The sequence below is a fragment of the Aethalodelphis obliquidens genome, unplaced genomic scaffold (assembly GCF_003676395.1).
Source record: "Aethalodelphis obliquidens isolate GAN/ISIS:26980383/991018 unplaced genomic scaffold, ASM367639v1 scaffold46, whole genome shotgun sequence".
In the NCBI taxonomy this organism is placed as follows: Eukaryota; Metazoa; Chordata; class Mammalia; order Artiodactyla; family Delphinidae; genus Aethalodelphis; species Aethalodelphis obliquidens.
In genome coordinates, this window is record NW_020837990.1 from 6,963,665 (window position 1) to 6,969,767 (window position 6,103).

The 6,103-nt window shown below is 44.3% G+C and overlaps 1 protein-coding gene across 12 annotated transcripts in view; it reads right to left on the minus strand.

Annotated features, from left to right (window-relative positions):
* The window catches only part of CEP164 (centrosomal protein 164), a 71,353-nt gene extending 71,035 nt beyond the window's left edge, over positions 1-318 (minus strand). For all 12 annotated transcript variants that reach the window (XR_003427811.1, XM_027082211.1, XM_027082221.1 and 9 more), the window contains exon 1: positions 207-318. The gene's annotated coding sequence lies outside the window, so the exon portion shown is untranslated. The remainder of the gene's footprint in view (positions 1-206) is intronic.
* Between the last annotated feature and the right edge of the window lie 5,785 nt (positions 319-6,103).

The window sequence follows — 6,103 nt, forward strand, 5'->3', positions numbered from 1 at the left end:
ACTGCCCCGCCAGCACTCCAGCCCAGGCCCTTCCGCCACTCAGATTTTGGATAGAGGCGCACTGATCTGGCCGCTCCATCTTCACTTCTTCCTTCAGTTCCCGCCCACACTCATGCACATCCCGCTCGGTGGCACACGAGCGTGCCTCGACTTTCCCGCTTCCCTCCCTTCCTAGCCACCCAACCCTCCCTCCAGGGGGTTCTCACCTGTCCCCCACCCCGGGAGGCCCGGGGCGCTAGCTCCCGGCTCTGCGCAGATACCGCAGCACCACCCGAGCTCCCAGCTTCCAGGGACGCCGGGGTGTTGCCCTGCAGCGGCCAATAACCACTTCCGGAAAGGGTAAGAACCTAGCAACTGAGAGTCCCGCCTCTACTCAGAGTCAAAAGGTCGCCGAATGAGAGCCCTGTCATCGGATTGGTTAAAGTTCCCGTCGGATCACGGAGGCGATGTGTACGTTTCCCATTGCATGATGGGAGAGGTAGTCCAGTATAGTTGATGGGGCTCCGCAAGAGGTTAAAAGAGAGAGAGAATTTAGCTATGAGGGGAATTTCTTCCCGGGCAGGAAAGGATCATTCAGAGTATCGACAGTAACGTGACTTACCTAAGGCAATCTTTTGGTCATCGTTTTTAGTAGCGTGATTAACATCAGGTGAATAATATACTGATGCTCAATAATCAACCCACCGAGGCTTTAATAAACAAAAGAAAGACTCCCATTTACTATGACTAAATCAGTTAGTACCCGCTTAGGAGTTGAGACCACTGTCCATCTTTTTTACCGGAGGGCAGGGCTCAGGCAAGAAGGGTATAATAATATCTGTCATAACTATTTCTTTTTTAAATTTATTTATTTATTCAATTTTGGGCTGCACTGGTTCTTCGCAGCTGCACGCGGGCTTTCTCTAGCTGCTGAGCGCGGGAGGCCACTCTTTTTTGCGGTGCGCGGGCTTCTCATTGCGGTGGCTTCTCTCGTTGTGGAGCACGGGCTCTAGGCGCGCAGGCTTCAGTAGTTGTGGCTCGCAGGCTCTAGAGCATAGGCTCGGTAGTTGTGGCGCACGGGCTTAGTTGCTCTGCGGCGTGTGGGATCTTCCCGGACGAGGGCTCGAACCCGTGCTCCCTGCATTGACAGGCGGATTCATAACCACTGCGCCGCCACCAGGGAAGCCCTGTCATAACTCTTTCCAACAGTCTATTTAAGAAGGAAAAAATGACAGTGTGTAGCCCCTCCACAAACCCTGCCTGGCAGAAGGGTTACTACTAATATAATTTAAAAGGCTTTAGTTTTGTTTGCACGAGGGCAAATCTTCCTTTCTCTTACACGTCCTCAACCTCCAGAAGTTAAGAGCGGCAAAGACAGCTCTGGCCATTAAATTAATGGGAAAACTGGGGAGCAGAAAAGTGAAGAAAGTTAGTCGTTTGGCGAGGAGGATGGAGCCCTGGAGCAGCTCCTGGCAGGCTCCATGGTGGGGACGCGTCTGGCTCCTGCTAAGTCCTGAAACTAGTCCCAGCACCACTGAGGGCCTGATCCCAGGAGGAGGAACTCACACTGCTGTTCCCGTGGATCCCAAAGCAGACATCCAGAATGTATTCCTCATGTTTAACGTCAAGTTTCTTCTGTGGCAGTTCTGCCTGTACTTCCTTTTTTCTGCCTGCAGATGACAAATCATTGCTCCTCCTTCCTCTCCACACACCTTAAAAGTCTCACAGAGGAGCCAAGGGAGCAGAACGGGAAGGACACTGAGAGCTCACCAGTTCATCCACCACAGACCTTGCACAAAATCAGGGTTCATAAAACCATTTGCAGATTTTGTCCCCCTGTCCGAAAACTTGCAATCAACCTGGTTGACATTAATTGCCATGTTCCTCAGGTCCCTTGCTCTCTAATGTGGAGAGCTAATAAAATAAGGGTTACTATGGGATTAATGAGGTTACTCCATACAGATAAGCAATTTGCATTTTATCAGGTTTCCCTATAGACTTGTACTTAGAAATGCAAACTAATTTTTAAATGCCCTTAGGCAAACATAATTAAGAAAGCGAGTCTTTGGGGGGAAAATAACAAAAATGACACACCAGTTGATATGCCAGTTAATATACCCAATGAGTGAGGAAGAGAAACTGAGAATTTCACACATTGTAGATTATCTTTTGCCATCAGGAATGAGCATTTAGGGGTGATTTTGTAAAGATGGGGGAGGAAAAAACCAAATCAGTCTCAATTATGCCCTACCCCCAGGTCAGAAATTTTACTGTTATAACTTTTTCTTCTCTTTTCATCCTGTTTACTTGTAAAATACAGAAAACCATCCACATAATAAGAAAGACAAACACTCAATCCTACCATTGTTTTCAAAAGATGTGAAATGTTCTTTTTACACCTTCAATTCACCTTATGTAAAATTGCAAACTGGGAGGACATCCCTGGTGGCGCAGTGGTTAAGAATCTGCCTGCCAATGCAGGGGACACGGATTTGAGCCCTGGTCCGGGAAGATCCCACATGCCACGGAGCAACTAAGCCCGTGCGCCACAACTACTGAGCCCACGTGCCACAACTACTAAACCTGCACTCTAGAGCCCGCGAGCCACAACTACTGAAGCCCATGTACCTAGAGCCTGTGCTCCGCAGCAAGAGAAGCCACCGCAATGAGAAGCACGTGGGCCGCAACTAGAGAAAGCCCACACACAGCAACGAAGACCCAATGCGGCCAAAAACAAATAAATAGGTAAGTTTATTTTAAAAAAAATTGCAAATTGCCGTTCCATCTTCCTTCTCTGCTTTATTTTCCCCCATTGCACATATCACCATCTGAAATGCTATGTATTTTATTTATTTATTGTCTGTTTCCCTGCATTAGAATGTAAGCTACATGAAGATAGGGATTCTGTTTATTTTAGTTATTGTTGTGTCCACAGTGCCTAAAACAGCCTTTAACATGTATTAGGCATTCAACGCATTTGCTGAATGAATGAATGAGCAAAAGAAGGAAGGAAGGAATTCCACACTTTAGAGGAAACCACTGTTGACATTTGGGTTCCCACCTTTGCTGAAGGCTTTTTAATTCTTATGCAGATATAAATTTATATGCATACATGTATATGCACATGTGCATACTTTTTAATTTTTATAGAAATGAGATCATAATGTACATATTGTTCTACAATAGGCTTTCTTTTTTTTTTTTTTTGCCTGCACCATGCAGCATGCAGGATCTTAGTTCCCCGACCAGGGGATCGAACCCGTGCTCCCTGCAGTGGAAGCACAGTCTTAACCACTGGACCACCAAGGAAGTCCCTTTACTTTTTTCATTGAACATGTCATAAACATCTTCCAAGGTGAGTTCATAAGAAGTTACTCCATTCTTTATAATGGTTACATAAGACTCAGTTGATTGAATGTCTCATGTCCCTATTGGTAATTTTTTTTTTTTTTTTGCTTCCAAAGTTTTGATGTTGTACACAATGCTGAAATACTGTTGGATTTTTGTTGGATAGGATCCTAGAAGTGACACTGCTCAGAGTTTACATTTTTTACATTTTAATAGACGTTGCCAAATTTCTCTCTAAAAATGGAATAATTTACAGTCCAACCAACATCTTCACCAACACCAAATATTACCAATGTGAGAGGCAAAAAAAATTCTGATGATGTTATCTAAATATTGTTTTAATTGTGTTCTTTCACTATTAATGACTTTTTTAAAATATTGATTTACTTATTTATGTGGCTGTGCCAGGTCTTAGTTGTGGCATGTGGGATCTTTTAGTTTCAGCATGCAGGATCTAGTTCCCCGACCAGGGATCGAACCTGGGCCCCCTGAATTGGGAGTGTGGAGTCTTAGCCACTGGACCACCCGGGAAGTCCCTCTTTTGCTATTAATGAAGTTGAACTTTTTTCATATATTTACTGGCCATTTGAATTTCTGTCAAATACCTGTTCACATTCTTTGTTCATTTTTCCCCAAGTTGTTCGTGGCAGGCGGGGGGGGGGCATTATTGACTTGTAAAAGCTCTTTGTATATTATAGACATTTACCCTTTGTCTCTTTATTGTGCAACAAATGTCTCCTAGTCTGTGACTTATCTTTTAACTTTGTAAACATCATTTTTCTCAGAAGTTGTAGTGGTAATAACACTAATAGCTAACCTTCATTGAGCATTTACAATGTGCTAGACACCATTCTAAGTGCCTTACATGGAGTATCTCATTTAATTCCTACATTACAAAGTAGGTACTATTGTTATCCCCTTTTCTCAAATGACAAAATTGAGACACAGAAAGAATAAGTAACTAGCATGGGGTATCCCAGTTACTAAGTGGCAGAACCAGAATTGGAATACTGGAAGCCTGATTCTACAGAAGTTTTAAAAATGTTAGTCAAGCCTGTCCATTTTTTTAAAAATATCTTCTGAGTTTTGTTAGAACTTCTTCAATATAAGATTTTTTAAATATTCTATTTTTTTCTGTAGTTTTATTTTTAATGTTAAGCTCTTTGACCTATCTGGAGTTTATTTGTAGATGAGTTAGGGATTTAGTTTTCTTTCCTCCCAAAAGGTAGCCAGTTGTCCCAACAACAGTTATTGAATAAAATCTATTTCCCTCTAATATGAATGCCATCTTTATCATATACACAAAATTCCCATACATATATCGATCTATTGATTTTTATTGTTTAACCTGTGTCTAACCACTGTATTGGTTAGGATATTTCTATCCATATTATATAATCTGCAAATAATAATCCTTTGCTTTCTAATATTTGCTCCATTTTCTCATCTTATTAGTTAACTAGACTGATCTAAGCTATGTGGGATAAGAGTAGTGATAATGACCTTCTCTTTCCTAAGCCTGACTTTAACTTTAGCCTGTCACTATTATGTTTTCTATGATTTTCTGTTATCTTGTTTAGGAAGTTTCCCCTTGGTTTTTCGTGGGGTTTTTTGTTTTTGTTTTTGTTTTATTTTTGGCTACATTGGGTCTTCTTGCTGTGCGCGGGGCTTTCTCTAGTTGCAGCGAGCGGGGGCTACTCTTTGTTGCGGTGTGCGGGCTTCTCATTGTGTTGGCTTCTCTTGTTATGGAGCACGGGCTCTAGGCACGCAGGCCTCAGTAGTTGTGGCACATGGGCTCAGTAGCTGTAGCTCGCGGGCTTAGTTGCTCCGCGGCATGTGGGATCTTCCCGGACCAGGGCTCAAACCCCCGTCCCCTGCATTGGCAGGCAGAATCTTAACCACTGCGCCACCAGGGAAGTCCCTCCCCATTGGTTTTTATCAGAAGGACTGCTGAATTTTAACAACAGCTTTCCACATTTGATAAATAATATGTTGATATAATCATATGTCTTTTCTCCTTCAAGCTAGTTTAGCTCTAAAGCTTTTCGTTTTAACCTCTTACCTATTAACATAAAGATACTTCTTGGAGTGATAACACTTTAAAGCTGACAACAGCCATTTACCATCAGCTCACTGCCAGCACAGAAATCTGGATGGGCTTGAAGATTCACAGAACCTGGGGTGGAGGTCAGGGCAGGTAGAGCACCAAAGGCACAAAAGGATTCAGCTGAGAGAAGCCCCAGCTGGCTCTCACCTCCCTGCAGATTGCAGGCTCCAGTGAAGGCAGACTGCCCCCTGCACTTTCCCCTTTGCCCTTGCTTATTCCTTTGGCTGCGTAGAATACCCTTCTATCCCCCTTACTCTTGCTTCGCAAATCTCTGCTCTTAGAAATTCCACCCATTCTTTAAGGTTCAAATTAAATACCACCTCCTCCTGCTGAGTCTTCCCAGACCCCCCAGACGTCCCCCCAATCCCTGCTCCTTAATTCCCCATCATTTTGTGCGGTGCATATGCATTTTATTTCTCTCTGTAGCCCCAGGGCCTGGCAGCGTGCCTGGCATACAGTGGGTGCTCCAGAAATGCCCAATGAAAGGCTGACGGAACAAGAGAGGTCTGCCGCCACTCCATCCCGATGGCCCTTCCCATCCTGCCAGGGTCCTGCAGGGTGGACTCCATCTCGGCAGAGGGCATCCCAGACCCCTCACCAACCCCGGAAGCCGGGCTGTCTGCCACGGGAAGACTACACTTCCCAGCGATCCCAGGGAAAAGCGAAAAC